Source organism: Triturus cristatus, chromosome 9, assembly GCF_964204655.1.
Source record: "Triturus cristatus chromosome 9, aTriCri1.1, whole genome shotgun sequence".
Classification (NCBI taxonomy): Eukaryota; Metazoa; Chordata; class Amphibia; order Caudata; family Salamandridae; genus Triturus; species Triturus cristatus.
The window spans coordinates 848,141,156-848,157,586 of record NC_140592.1 but is presented as its reverse complement, the minus strand read 5'-3'; the positions used below and the strand labels follow the sequence as shown (position 1 = coordinate 848,157,586).

The 16,431-nt window shown below is 45.1% G+C and overlaps 2 pseudogenes; both read right to left on the bottom strand.

Annotated features, from left to right (window-relative positions):
- Nucleotides 1-4,603: 4,603 nt before the first annotated feature.
- Nucleotides 4,604-5,862, bottom strand: LOC146798946 (28S ribosomal RNA; annotated as a pseudogene).
- A 475-nt stretch (nucleotides 5,863-6,337) lies between these two features.
- On the bottom strand, nucleotides 6,338-7,967 carry LOC146798945 (18S ribosomal RNA; annotated as a pseudogene).
- Nucleotides 7,968-16,431: the final 8,464 nt, after the last annotated feature.

The following is a 16,431-nucleotide window of genomic DNA, read 5'->3' as shown; positions in this document are numbered from 1 at the left end:
AATACCCCTGACACTGCTCTTGCTACCCCTCATCAGAGGTCCTGAAGGCCGCATCAGGAAAAGGAAGCAAACAGGGTTCTGGTGTCTTGTTTACTTTTCAGTCTTCGCACTTTGACCTTACCCAAGCCTGGCAGTTTACAATTTGTTGTACTGGCACTTTAGCACTCCTAGGGTTAAATACATCGTTTATGTGCATGGAGTTAGATTTGGGGATTGTGAGTAGTGGACGTGCCACATTTTGTCCCTCTAATTCAGAGAGTGCATTACTCCACTTTGCCTGCGAGTTGAAAGAAGGTGAAACTTTCATTGTTAATAGTAGAGTGATGATGTCTCCATGTGGTTGCCTTGTTTACTTCTCCGAATTAAATAGCTGTTTTGAAATGGCACCGTTCTTTAATAACAGTTGTTCACCTTTGAGAAAGTAAACATTTTTCTCTAGCCAAATCTTCTAAAAATGTTTTACATATCATTTGCCTATGGTTTACATATCATTTGCATACATATTAACTATTATAAATGTAAGTATAACAAACGGGTAGGATGCATTCTTCCAGCGGTGTTAGGTAGAGATGCCTACAAGGGATTTTATTCACAAATCTTAGTCAAATTTAATATAAACATGTCAATAGTCAGTTTAAGCCCTAAAGAGTGACTAAACATTGAACAAATCAAAAACATCAATGTGATTATTCATAGAGTAGATATTAAACAAAATAGTTAGAGAAACACGGGTATATCTTTTTTTCTAGAAACACAGTTTTAATGTGAAACACAAATGTAAGGGGTACGTTTAAAGTCAATAAAACACCATGATGGAGTGTACATAAAAAGAGCCTACAAATCATGAGTGCACATAACCATTCCAAAAGAATATAGGAAAGAGGGTGAGTCTAAGAAAATAAAGAACAAATCCTCAAACAACTCAAATGTGCAGGAAAAGGATGTAACAGTCGACGTTTCAGTCTGTATTAGTGAGTTCATCCATCAGACCATCCTCAGGACATACAATTGTTTGAAAAACAAGTCCCTCCTATATACTTCTGCAAATAACTCACGCCGGAGTGATCGAATATTGAACACACAGAAGGCCTCACTGTAGGCCCCTATTTCGTTTGAATATATAAGAGAAAGCCAAGCTTGGCAATCTCAAAAAGAATTGCAGTGATCTATTCCCGAGCTTTAAAGAGTCCCAGTGTATAAATGTTTCAACTCTGCGCAGAATTCAAAAATCTATCTCATGGCTGTAATAAAGAAGGCAAACGTCTCTTTCCAGAATATTAAGGGTCGAAAGAGTGTCGGTGAGTCAGACCTCTGGAAACGAGCACGAAAAGTAGCTCTTTCCAAGATTTCAAAAGTCGGGATTGTCTCCGTGAGTCAGACCTCCGGAAGCATGTTAGGAAGATAGCTTGTGATCTCAACACTTCCAGCATACAGCGCCCGGCCGATAACATTAGAGGACTGCCTTCTGCTGTGGCCTGCTGTATACTCCACAAGACTGCTTTGCTGCACGTAGAATGACTGCTCTGCTGCTTGAACCCTCAGAGGCCTGCCCTGTTGCTTGAGCCTTGCTTCTCTTCCTGTACACAGGACTACCAGAGTGACTTCAAGGGTTAGTTTGCTATCCTCCTGTTCAGAGCCACAGGGACATAACAAGCTCCCACCATCTTGAAGCCGCACTTGGACCCAACCTACAGGAGTCTTAACCCACCAAGTGGTGCCCCTCCAGTGCTAGTCCCTTGGTGGTGGTGCTAAAGATACCCAGAAAGCCAAAATAGAAAACTTGAGACTTAGAAATTGTTTGGCTAAAGCTACTCTGAAAACCGATGGAAGACTGGGACCAATCAATTTGTCTATCCGCCCAAGGTGCATCGCAGGTTGGCCTGACTTTGCAGCTTCTCCCGTTATGTTCTTAGGAACAGCAGCAAATCCTGTGAAGCAGTCGCCAAAGGGGTATCTGCCTTCTAGAGCTCGCGTTGGCTACAGCCTCCTTCCTTGTCCTGCTGGAGATTTTCGACTACCATAAAAGTCCGAACAAAGAAATATTCACTGCGACTTTGTCTAGTGGCTACCTGGGAACAACACTCCTTCCTTGGATGAAGCCTGCATCTTTTTCCTGCTGAAATGTACCTTTTCAGAACATTTTTCTTGAAAATTCTTCTAAGTCTGAAGGTAGGCTCTGACCGGGCCAAATCCACTTCTTGTATCCGACACACGCTCCATCACGGTCTCGCGCAACTAGATGTTTGCAGTTATCATTTTGATCTTTTTGACGCCAGTTTTTACTAAAAAAAATTATAACTCCGCTTCTACCAATTGGATTGTTGTCGTTTTGGTGTAAAATAATTTATTAAAATGTACCTATTTCCCCAAATTGGTGTAGGATTTTTCTTATGCTGTGTTTTCCCTTTGTTATTTTTTGTGTGCTGCATAAATACTTTACGCATTGCCTCTCAGTTAAGGCTTACTGCTTTTTGTGCCAATCTACCCAAGGTTTAGCACAGGTTAACAAGCAATGTTTTGTGGTTGACCCTGCCAGGAATCGTGACTGTTGCTTCACCAGGGCTCACACCCCAGTGAACCAACAACCCAATTTCTCACATTCGTGTCCAGTGGTGTAGATCAGGACTTGTGTTTGTGCAGTACCATACAGTGATTTGTGTTATACAAAAATCCCAGATAATTATTTTGACACCAGAGTGAGCCTCTTTTTAAATTCATCCTAGATATCCATTGACTGTTTTCTCCCTTTTCTAAATTTAAGTGCCCTACCTTAATTTTTGCACCATGGAGATGGAGCTGTGCAACTTTGACACCCTCAGCCATGCTGAGATGCTGAAGCTTTCCAAACAGAGGGCTGCAGCAGACAAAAAGGCTGCCAAACTGGATATCCATGCAGCCCTCAGAGCTTTGGAAGAAGCACAGAGTTGGCAGTTGGCAGAGAGGGCCTTGGCTGAGAGGAAACTTATGCTGGCACATGAGATAAGTGCTGCGGCAACAAATGATGAACAGAATGTTGAATTAATCAAAATTCACCCCCAGTCAAGAGATCTGGGTTAAATTCATCATTCCTTTGCTCACTACGCCACACCAGTTTGGACCCAGCCATATGCAAATCAGTCTTGACCCTGTTCCTCATGGGAACAGTCCAGCCTGAACTGCAAAGCCAGGTCCTCCCTGGACCAGAAACAAGCATCCTGGGAAAGGTTTCGCAGTAACGCCCCTCATCAGCCAGGCTAGCTTGAGTCCGGTGGCACAGCGAGCAAGGGACCCATGTCTGGGCATACCCATCCCACTTAGGGCGGAAAGTGATGCAGCAACAAAGATGGATGGAATGTTGAATGAATCAAACATTCACCCCCAGTCAAGAGATCTGGGTTAAATCCATTGTTCTTTTGCTCACTACACCACCCCATTTGGACCCAGCCATATGCAAATCAGTCTTGACCATGTTCCTAAATTAACATGGATTTAGGCCCAGATCTCTGTACTGGGGTGAATGTATGACATTGTTCTGCATTCTGTTCATCAATTGATCTATTTGGATTTATCACCCAAGTGGGGCGGGTATGCCCACCTGGAGTCAAGCTAGCCTGGCTGATGAGGGGTGAAACCGGTCCTAGGATGCTTGTTTCCAGTCCAAGAAGGACCTGGCCTGGCAGCTCGGGCTGGACTGCTCCCATAGGGAGCAGGGTCGAAACTGATGTGCATATGGCTGGAATGGCATGGGGAGCAAAAAACGATGGATTTCTGCCCAGATCTCTGTACTGGGGTGAATGTATGACATTGTACTGCATTCTGTCCATCAATTGTTCTTTTTGCATTTGGCGCATGCAATGAGACTGAAGGAGCTGGAGCTGAAGGCCAGACTGGTTCCAGAGTCCAGCAATAATGGTGGTGGCATACCTGCTGTGTCCACTTTGAAAATTGAGGGTCCTTATACCCCAATAACTGGTGCCCAATTATGTGGGAGGAGGTGATATTGACAATTGGTTTTCTGCTTATGAGGTAGCTCTGAAGGTACAGGGTACACAAGGGTCCTGAAGAGTACTGGGGGGGAGGGGTAGCTTATGGAAGTCCATGCATACAGTGGGGAGAGGCACACTTCTCACACTTGAGGTAGATGACCTGACAAAGTATGCCCCTATGAAAGCCATACTTGTTACCAAATTTGGGAAGACCCCTGCGAAATACACACAGAGGTTCAGGGAAGGCCACAAACTCCCAAACCACTTTGTGGGAGATGTCATATATTATTCCAGCAAGGCGCTGAATGGCTGGGTGAGGGGCAGCAAAGTTGATGATTTTGTTGGTCTGTACAAATTGATTCGGAGGAATCACGTGCTCAATACTTGTTTCACAGAGCTGCGCCAACATCTATTAGATAGCAGGCTTACTGACTCCAGGAAGCTTGATAAGGAGGCAGACCTCTAGGTCAGCACAAGTGTGTCCAAGAAGGCATCTGAGGGGGATGCATCATCCAGCTGCTGTGTGTACCGGCCCCACTTCTCCCTCAAGTTCAATAGACCCAGTCCTTAGAGTTAATCCTTACCTTGGAAGTATGGATCTGACTTGCAGACTTCCCTCACCTATACTGTTCTGAGATGCCAGAAGCTGTTCACCCTGGAGACCTGCTGCAGATATGGGTACAGCCTGATGGAGATTCAACCACTCTCCCAGATTTTAAAGGATCAGCCAGAGTGCACTGGATGTTGTTGGAACCATGACAATTTCCAAGGCGCCTTGAGATGAACCCATTTCAGGATGCCCTGCCCTGCAACAAAGAGAAGAGAACTCTCCACGGGGCACCCACTGGCTTCTCTGGGATTATTTGCATTATTGCACTGGACACCGCAAGGACATCCATCTCTGCCTCTCTGGGTTTGTGGATCTGAACCTGACTCACTTTTAATCAGCCGAGGGCAAAGGTAGCCATGGTGCGTCCCTTCCAAAGTGTGCCCACCCATTTCTTAAAACCGTCTGACCCATATTCAACTGTGGTTCACATGGAACCCTTCTGTACTTTGGTCTTTAAAGATCATGCTTGAATATTACCCCATGTTCTGCACCTATGGCATCTCCAACTGGGCTTTCACCACACGCTTCTATACACATTGCTGCAGCCTTCCTACTCATTGCAGGTTAGCCCCCATTGTTCTTAGTGCCAAAGGCCTCTCCAGAGACATCCATTTTCAGGGTTGGATGATTTGGCAAGTGCGTTGTCACACACTCCTTAGTGGTTTTCAATTTCCATGGTCACCACCCTCCTGTCTATATCAACCAGCACCATTTCTGGTATCTGATGAGCATCGGTATCAGGCGCCTTAACCTGGCATTCGCTTCATCCCACAATGGCAGTTGTACTTATCAAAAGTGGCCTACTAGGCACACCCTTTGATGCCCAACTCCGAGTCAGCTAACTGGGCTTTTTACCCACTTAAAGTTTGAGAATAGGTTGTGATCGTTTTAGCCCAAAGACCTTTAATCATGCACCATACCAGGTAAAACTAGGGTTTTCGAGTGACAGCTATCCTGAGGGAAACATTGGAAGGAACTAGCTACTAGATGGTTCGATTAGTCTTTTGCCCATATACCCAAGTTGGATGAACGATTTGCACGTCAGGACCAGTACAGACCTCTACAAGAATTTTCTCTGGATTTGCCCTTCACGAGCATAGTTCAACATCGATTGGGTCCTATCATACATGCTCATGTTACAGCTCCCAACAGAGTGGAGGAGACGGGCAGTGGCGTACCTGTCCATGACAGGATCCCACCTCAGTGGGAGAGCACCGCCCCTTTCCCTCATTGTGCTGCATGATTTCAATTCTCCCTCTGACTAATGCATGTGCTCGACACCTTGGTCATTTTTCAAGACAAGTCAGTTTGGTAACCACCATTGTCGCAGACCACTTGCACCCGGCGTGGAATTCCCCGCCAAGCAGTGCAGTAGAATGGGCACATACATAGTATGGTATACCCCAGTCAACAGTCAGACCTGCAGCAGGCTGCTCCATCCCCTCTTACCTGCAGTGGTGCATCCTGAGAGGGGCTGGGGCAGTTGCAGGGGAAGACACAGGGGTGGTCAATCTCCATTTTCCCTACGGACATGGCAAAGCTGCTGCCAGTAGAATGTAGCACTCCAAACCAGAGCAGACAGCCAACCTGGAGCAAGTCACATCGCACTGCTGTGGTGAAAATATGCCCTGCAGGAGCCGGGTACACACAGGAAGCAGTCCTGTGGAGGCAATCCCCTTCCCTGGGTGACCTTCCTTTCCTCCGTTTTTAATCTTCTGTGCTGGCTGGATGGACCCCACCCACTTATCACCCAAATAGGTTGTAGTGAAAGGTACAAAGGGAAGGAACTTAATCAACACAAGCTTATGACCCACACTCACTGGGAATTCCTCATTCATGGGAAATAATTGCAATCTCCAATCCCTGTTAGGAAAGGGGTTCAGCGGGTTACCAACACCTGTCAGCGAAGGGTAGACATAAACTGATCTATTCAATATAGCACATGTGCATCTATGGGCATTACAGACCTATTTTTGCTCGATTTTGTGTGGCTGAATACCATTTGTGCCTCTAAGAAGTTGCATGCCGACTATTAGGGGTCACATAACTAGTTAGCATGGAGGTGTCTCGTTCTTTATCAGAATTAACCAAACAAATTGCTCCACCAACTAGGAACAGCCATGCACTGCCACCCACAGAATCGAGAAAGACCTATTGATCTGCTAATCATTTCATGTCCGGGCAGGGTGAAGTTTCCCATGTTTAGTCAATGTAAGCTACAGGCACCACACCATGTGGTTTCCTTCTGTCAATTCTTCTATGTTTTTGCTTTGCGACCGTACTCACCAAAGAACCCAAAGACTTTGGTTACTCAAAACAAAAGCTACTCAGCAGGTGATGGGAATAGAACCAATGGATTGCTAGTCAGCATTGTTAATGGTTTGAATTACGACGGTATCTGGTCATCTTCAAATTTCTGACTTTCTTTCTTGATTAATGAAAACATTCCTGGCAAATGCTTTTGCTTTGATTTGTCTTGCGCCGGTCCAAGTTTTCACCTCTTGTGGCACAATTTGGATGCCCGCGGCTGTCGCTCTTAATCAGAGCCCCTGTTCCAAAAAAACAACAAAATATAACCGGATTCCTATTCCATTTTTCATAGCTGAAGTGTTCAGGTGACTGGCCTGGTTTGAGCACTCAAATATTTTCAAAGTAAATGCTTCAGACCCCCAGAACACTCAATCAAGTGGGCACTGAGAGGCAGGGGTTGGGACAGGCCTCTCGATGGACTGCCAGCTCAATCTCAAGATCCAACTTCAAGCTTTTTAACTGCAACAATTTTAATATAAGATATTGGAGCTAAAATTATCACAGATGCTGGGACCAGACTAGCCCTGAAATGTATCCCCATTAAATGATTTAGAGTGTACCCATTCCAACTAAAGGGCCTCGAAAGAATCATGTTTTGTTTGTTTTTCATCACTAACTCCCTGAGTCAGGAGTGGTAATTTGTGCACGTGCCGCATTCCTTGAATGTGGTAGTTTTTCTCAGGCTCCCTCTCCAAAATCTAATCCTGATTGCACGTTACCTGTGGTCACCTTGGTGGGCGAAGAAAGTAACATCTTGCGTTTATAGGGCAAGCATCCTTATCTATCGTAGTTGTCACAAAGAAGTGCGATCGTCCCAAGGTTATCTAGGGTCATCAAAGTGACCAGTTGTGTCTGGATTGGTCTTGTTCTAATAAATGTATGCATCACAGGAGGTCAGCACTCATCGGCATGTATTAACTCAATAATTATTACAGTTATTCAAATAATAGATGGACCAATAAAAAGAAACATAACTGATTCAATGAGCTATTCGCAGTTTCACTATACCAGCAATGTGTACTTACATGTGCATGGCTTAGTCTCTGAGACAAGCGCATGCTACTCTTGGGATCAACCAGATAGTTGCACCTACTGGATGGGGGGCAGAGCCATGCTCCTGTCCTGAACCAACCTTCACACCCCCTAGGAGCCTGCTGTGGAAGCCCCTGCTTCTCTGCAGGGGCTGGGGGTACAGGGCAGTCACACAGGCACCTGCAGGTCCAGCCTTGTCCCTGACAATTGATGAGAGAGGTGGACAGAGATTTGAGCCTAAGCAAGACAATGGGGTGCTGGCGTGGACAGCAAGGACACCCCATTGCGCGGTAGTTCCAAGCTGATGTGGAAATTTGTTGGGTGGAGAAGGGCAATGGAAATGCGAGTGAGGCCCAGGCTGCCAGGTCAGATCCAGGACTAGAATCAACTGACTCATCTGCTCTGGTCAGACCACTTGGCAAGCAGAAACTGCCAGGCTGCTTGGCCTTTGCTCTGTTCGGCAACCTCCACAAAAGGCAATCCCTCGAGTTAGACAGTACAGGCAGGGTGGAAGCTCTGCCTGAAACAAAAGCCAAGGCTGGCCAAGCAGTCCATGCCTAAATGGACCAAATGTGCCCAATCAATCAGAGTACAGTGCTAGTTAAACCATCCTGAGTTGGCCGGCCCACATGAGGATGTCAGTTTTGCATCCCTGTCTGCTCTCCGGGAAGGAAGGCTCAGAAGAAAATGTCCATCAGACAGGGCTGGTATGGAACAGTGGACCAGGCCTGGGGTAGACTGGACAGGCTCCTTGCAGCACCCGCAGAGAACAACAGGATGGCAATAGTGTCCCTAGCATCTTGTCCCTACCAATCTGGAGGAAGGCTACCTGCCTTTCTTGTAATCTGTGCACCAGAGTGACAGAGAGGGGGCATTCGAGAAAATGTGTCCAACCTCCTGGAGCCCTGGCTGGGCTCGAAGGATCAAATGAGCTCTCATCTGAACTTCCAGGCTGGACTAATAGTGACCTAATGACCGGGTTTGAAGGATGGCCATCTGGCTGCACTGTCATCTGAATCAGTTTCAACTTGGTCCTAGAAGTGCCAGAGTCTCTCTGGGCCAGGTTCTCAGAGCCTGTTTCAGGCCTCAGGCATGGGGCTGTCAGGGGCCTCACTAAGCTGACCGAGGGCTTGGTCAGAGCTTTTTATCCCAGCCAAGAAGGGAAGCCCTGTCCAGGTTGCGAGGCCAGGAAAGGGAGCCCAGGACTGCATGCTTCCACCCCAGAGCCTGCCAAAGCTTTGACATGGGACCCAGTCAAAGCTTCTTAAACCAGGCAGGCAAAGGAACCCATCTCGGGTGGCAGGGCTCCATCCAAGGCACTTTGAGACATTGCGGACCAGGGAACGGAGTCCAGGGGCAGTGGTTTTCACCCCTTGGTCCGCCAGATATCTGATCTTGAGCCTAGTCAAAGCTTCTTAACTTGAGCAGGCAGGGGGGCCTTCCCAGGCTGATGAAACCCTGACTAGGGCCCTTTGGGACCTGGCGGGCTTTGGAATTTAGCCCAGGGCCAGAGGGCTTTCATCTCAGGCCTGCCAGAGCTCTGACCCGGGGTCCAGTCAGAACCTCTTAACCCAGGCAGGGAAGGCTTTCCTTGGCAGGTGAGACTTTGTAATACACACTTTGCATCACTGATGCCTGGGAAATGGAGCCTAGGGGCTTCCACTTCAGGGCCTGCCAGAACCCTGACCAAGGGCCTGGTCAGAGCATCTTAATCTGGGCAGGCATGGGAGCCCTTCCTGGGCCTGCAGAACTCAGTACCAGGCACTGTGGGGCTCAGCAGGCTGGGGAGAGGGTTGGGGGATTCGACACCCATGCCCGCCTCAGATCTGACCTGGGAAACGGTCAGAGTGTCTTAATCCAGGCAGGCAGGGGAGGCCTTCATGGGCCTGCTGGACATCCTCCCGGTCACACTAGGATGCAGTGGGCCAGGAAAGGGAGTCCAGGGACTGAAGCTTCCACTTCAGGCCTGCCGAAGCTCCGACCCAGGGCCTGATCAGAGCCTCTTGACCCAGGCAGGCAGGGAAGGCTTTCCTTGGCACACAGGACCCTGTCCCACACTCTTTAGGTCATTGCAGGCTGTGGAATGGAGCCCATAGCCAGTGTCTGCCACCCCAGGTCCAACCAGAGCTCAGACCTGAGGCCCGGTGAGAGCTTCTTAACCTGGGAAGGCAGTGCAGACATTCCCAGGACAAAAGGGCCCCATCCCAGGCACTTTGGGGCACAGGACGCCGAGGGCAGAGCCCATGTCAAGGGGCTTTCATCCCCATGGCTGAGGGGCTCTGACTCATGGCCTGGTAATAGCTTCTTAACCCAGGTAGGTTGGGTGGGGCATTCCTAGGCCTGCAGGATCCCATCACGGGCACTTTGTGACACAGTGGTCCGGCGCATGCACTTCACCCAATAGAACACAACCCTTTGTTGTAATCTGTGCACACTGAGTGAAAGAGGGAAACATTTGAGATAATGTATCCGGCCTCCTCGAGCCCTGACTGGGCTTGAAGGTTCAAATGAGCTCTCATTTCAAGTTGCAGGGCAGCTCTGAATTTTAAACACAGAGTCGCATGAAGGCAATTACGTGTTTTGTTTATTTAGTTTAAGTCCAAAATGTCACCAGTGACATGGCCATGGCACATTTTACACCATCTGTGTAGGCATGGTAAATGACCCCTTATTATAATTTTGCACAGCTCTGCGAATTCATATGGACCAAAGGTTTCAAGTAGATGCTATCTACCTTTAGATCAAACTGTTTGGCCTTGGCCAAATGTGTTAAAAACTCAATAGACCAGAAGCCTAAAGCTTTCTCAATGTGAAGTCAGGCATGTACATCAGAAAAGGTTGAAAAACTGCAAGTAAAATAGAAATGTGATTTGGAAGGTCAGTTTTCATTTATGCATGTGGGCAATTCACTGTAACATCTGATTTTTTGCATTTGTAAGTGATGTCCAATAAAGTGTCTGTGGTGAATCTCAAGAGACCTTCAGAGAGGCGGGAAGGAAAAGGTACAGCAAGTGAGATCAACACCCACAGTCTTAATTTGAGGCTATTAACATACATTTAAAATACTTTTCCCACAGTAACTTTGTGAGTTTGTAAAGGTATGCAGTGCCCTGCATGGTGCACTGGGGAGTTGATTGCTATTCATTTCATAAATATGCGATCACTAGCTACCCAATCAACAGAGGAGGTGACTGGACTGTAAATGTGGAGCACACACAGAGCATACTTACACAATTGTATCTCTTACCCCTTGACCACTTTGGTTATCATTCTGTTGGAATTAGGTTTAAAGTTTAGTGCTTACAACTTACTGGTGTAATATTGGGGGCTTCAATCTTTTGGAATAAAGCATGTAAACATCAAACAGCCTCCCCACCAAAAACAAGCGGAATTTGTATCAAAAATTAACATCTGGGATGGCAAGTCAGCTCCACTCTGGAATTCTGTCTTAATACTAAAATAATTCTGATTTGCAAAGCACAAACATATCACGCTGTGGGCCCTTGGGGAGATTATGTGAGCTATTGCCCACAGTCACCAGGTACTGAGCTGAGTTGCGGCCAGGGATTGAGCCCTGAGCCCCACACTCCGGAGTCAGCCGCTCTGGCCGCTGCATCACACCTCTCCCATTCCAGCTTACGTCTGTAAATGTAGGTTTACTTTACTGTTTGGAGTTAATTTACAATTTTTTGCCATTCTGTTAAAAGCTGCAAATCTCACATGAATAGATTTACAGATGAGTAAATGTTGCACGTTTACACATGATTAAATACTTTTAAAAAGTGCGGGGCATATTTACAAGGGCTTTATCTCCGCTTTTTTGGCTTACCAATAGAAATCCTCCAGCGGTGCTTGTTGACAAGCGATCCACTACTGTTGATAGCCTTCTAATTTTGTTTGCATTCAGAGATATTCCCACTGCTGGTATCAATGCTCCAAAGATGTCACCTACAATTTCTGACCAAGATTCTCTCTTTCTACGTGCTAAATAACTACCTAACTTATGTGCACCATCTTCTCCTCTTCCCATGTGAAAAATCTTTGGGAAAACCAGGCCTACATAACATGTGCCATACCAATGGTCTGGCAAACGATAATATGCTTTGCTCCCACAGATAAAATATAACCCAGGAAAAACTGGATCATTTCCTCCTTTAAATCCCCATCCACCCATGATTCGGTATGTATCATGGCACTCACTGTTACCTACAAAGTAATTATCATATGCAGTCTGATTCCTTCTAATACAATATTTTCCTATCTGAGTCCAATCTAAAGCCATAGTTGGACTAGCTTCTCCCTTCAAGTGTTTTTCCATTTCTACATCCCAAACTGTCTTTTCCACTTTTCCCTCAGATGCCTTTCTTTGCATTTTCAATCCCCTTTCTTCAACCATATCCAAAAACGTCTTTTCTTCTTTCTTTAAACTGCAAGTCAAATTATTTCTAAATATATACTCTAATGTTAGTTCTTTAGTCTCTAATTAAAATTCACCTAAAACCTTTGCAGGTTTTACCTTGTTTAGCTTGTTAATTGATGGTACTTGTGAAAATATGTTATCTACATCTGGGAAATAATATTCTAACTTCCCTGTTTGATAAAATAAACTAGCTATTACACTACATGTTATTCCATAAGTTACTGGAAGGTGGTGATAGGTCAATCCCTCCGATACAGATGCAGGTAACGGCATACAACCGTAGCAGTCCCTTACGTCCATTGTCTTTACATATTCATACAGTAATTTTGAAAATACATTGTTAGGAAAATCAGTTATAGACCTGTCTTTATGCAAATAATTTCTATCTATTTTAGTCGGAACCACCTTTTGAATCTTCTTTATATTAGTCTTGTTTCACTATGTCCTTCTATTGTGTCTATGGTAACCTTAAATTAGATCATCAGAGCTAGTACACTCCACAGAAGCATTAGTAACCCTGTACAACAACAACACATTTTACACCATCGCTTCAAGAATATACATCTATCTTTTCTACTATCTGTGTTTGCCATTTTTGTAAAAATGAACAGTGTCTTTTGACTTAGCCTAATCTACTTCACAGCTAGTTTGTCTAACCCAAGGCTCTAAGCGCCTACTTGGTTCTACCAGTTTTTGTCTTTTTCCCGTATTTTATTGTCTTTCCATTAGCAGCATTCTTGTCTTATTCAGTTTGGCATCTCATCATCCTTCACTTTTCCTTCGTGATCTGAATACAGAATTTCCTGAACATCCATCTCCTCTCCAATATGGACAAGATAACTCTCAGGACTTCTTGATTCTTCGTCTTCCTCAACCACTTCCGGTACAGTCATCTCTGGATTTTCTTGGCTATCCGCCTCTTCTTTTATTTCAGGCAGGGCAACATACGTTTATTCCGGCGACTTATACTTCTGGTTAGGTTTTCTCGTTCTTTTGCTTTCCTCTATTACAATTATTTCTTCATCTTTTGATTTCTCTTGACTAGTTACTTCATTCACCTGTTCAGCTCTTGGTGAATTTACTCGTGTCAGTCGATATCTCAGCCTTTTTATTTTGTGTGGCCAAACTTCATCTTTTGCTGATCTTTTCAGTTTACTTTTATCATTCTTTTCAGTTCTCCATGCTCTCTTTCTTAAGACTCGACCTTCTGGCACTTCGTCTTCGCTTTCCCTTGACTCTGTTTCAGCTTGCTTTTTACTTTCAACAGCTTTACTTTCCACCGCTTTTTTCGATTTCCCTACTTGTGTCCCTCCTCGAGTTTCCGACGCACAATCTTCCTGCTGACTACTTGTACCTTTCTCTAACTGGATGTTGGAGTTCCCTACACCTCCTCGGGGGTCTTCCGCAAGAATCTTTCCCTTTCTCTCTGTATCTGGCACCTGCCCATCTAATTTTGTTATTTCAGGTGGAATTTCTCTCAACTTTTCATCTGGAACTTCTTTATCAACAATTTCTTTAATTGTCTTTTCACTGTCTTTTTCTTTTCTCAAACGCAAAGTTACTTGTTCAGTCTCTGAGTCTGAGCTGGTATCAGAAATCTGTAACCTTCTTCTCAAGGAAATACTTCTTGGGACAAAAGTTAGATCTGACTCTGTTTCCCCCCTTTCAGAGTTTTCTCTTATTCTTGCTTCTTCATCATCCGATTCAGAACTTGATTCTGATTCATCGAAATATTATTTTTCTTTGTTATCCACTGGATTTGGAATCCTCACTGTGTGACTCGCATGAATCCAGTTCTTGATTCCGGCACACTTCACAGCTGTTATTGTAGTCAAAATCACCTGTCGTGGTTTTCCCCACCTTGGGACCAAACAGTTCCTCCTTCTGTGTACCTTGATTCTCACCCAGTCCCCTGGGCTCAGATCATGAGCTTGCTTCTTTTCAAGGGTGGTGGCATCCGCTCCAACCTGATGAAACACAGAATGAACTGCGTCAGCCAGGCCCTTACAGTAATCCAACACCATGTCATCAGTTATAGGTAACAGCTTGTTGACTGGTATGAACACATGACGCATTGCTCTGCCCATGATAATTTCATGGGGACTCAACCCTGTAGTTCTGTCTGGAATTTATCTAATAGTCATGAATACTAGAGGCAAAACATCAGGCCATTTCATACATGTGGCTAAACACATTTTCCCTATTCTGTTTTTGGTAGTTCCATTCATTTGTTCCACCACACCAGAAGCTTCTGGGCGATAGGCACAATGTAATTTTTGCTGTACATTCAGTGCTTCACAAATCAATTTTACGATCTCATTATGAAAATGTTTTACTCTATCTGACTCAATTGTCACTGGAAACCCGAATCTAGGAATGAATTCCCTCAAAAGCAATTTTGCCACTGTGATTCCATCACTTCTTCTTGTTGGGTATGCTTCTACCCATCTAGAAAACAAACAGACCATGACTAGAACATACCTCAACCTGTTGCAGGGAGGCATTTCAATGAAATCTACTTGCATTCTGGTGAAAGGCCCTCCTTTCGACCTATTGATCCTATACTCACCACTGTTTTTCTTCCAGGGTTGTACTGCTGACATATAAGGCATCTTTGACAAAGACTTTCTGCTACAAGTCTAAATTTTGCATTGTACCAGGTCTGTTTAAACAACCTTATCATGGCACCTCTCCCTATGTGTCCCTGTCCATGATACATCCGTGCCATGGCAGACACCATGCTATCAGGCATAACTGGTCTTCCATCCTGATAGACCCACACATGATCTTTCTCCCTTGGTGCACATCCTGCTTTTACCCACTGCTTCATTTCCTCATCTCCTGCTTCTTCCTGCAATTACCTCACTTCCCCCCAGGTACCCACAATGTTAGTAAACATTAAGGTGCAAGATTTTCAAATCTCTCTCCTTTGCCCGATTCACAGAATTCTGATTACGTGCACAGTATTGGGCCATATCGTTGGCGTATTTGTTACCGATGGCAGTATAATCGCCAGATTGACTATGTGCAGCACACTTTACAACAGCCAATTGCTTAGGCAACTGTATCGCCTCAAGCAACTTCCCAACCACTTCAGCATTCTTGACGGGAGTTCCACTCGATGTTAAAAATCCTCTCTGTAGCCATATTTGGCCAAAGTCATGCACTAAACCAAAACCGTACTGACAATCAGTTATCACAGTCACTCTCACGTTCTTTCCAATCTTGCATGCTCTAGTCAAAGCAACAAGTTCAGCTACTTTGGCTGATCTTACACCTTTCAGGTAGGATGCTTACATTACTGCTGCAATTGTGCATACTGCATATGCTGCACTCAGCATTCCATCATCTGTCCTCAAGCAAGACCCATCTTCAAACATCACAAAATCACTTTCTGGCAATGGTACATCTTTTATATCCGGACGTGGTTTGGTGCAGAAGTCGAGTACATCCAGACAATCACGATCTGCTTCATCTCTGACTTCCACATTCTCAGCATCAGGCAGCAACGTTGAAGGATTCACATTCAAGCATCTCTCAAGGCTCACATTCGTTGAACCTAATATGACTTTTTCATATTTAGTCAGCCGACTATGTGTCATGAACTGAGTGCGACTCCTGGTTAAAAGGATTGACACATCATGAGGTACAAACACTTTCACAGGATATCCCATCACAATTCCTTCACTCTGCTCCAAACTCCTACAGGTAGCAGCCACTGCTTTCAGACACCCAGGTAGAGCTACAGCTACTGGGTCTAGCATAGATGAAAAGTATGCAATTGGTCTCCTCAGTTTTCCATGCTTCTGTATTAAAACAGAAAGTGCACATCCATTCCTCTCACTGCAGTACAACTCAAATTCCTTCTCGTAATCAGGCATTCCTAATGCTGGTGCTTCACACAAACCATCTCTCAGTCATTTGAAAGCTGCCAATTCCTCTTTATTCAAATCAATGGGATCTTTAACATCACTTAATGTCAAACGTACCAAAGGCTTTGCTATCAGGGAGAAATTGCTTATCCACTGACGACAATATCCAACCATTCCAAGAAACATTCTCACTTCTCTTTGCGTCATGGGGGCTCTCATTCC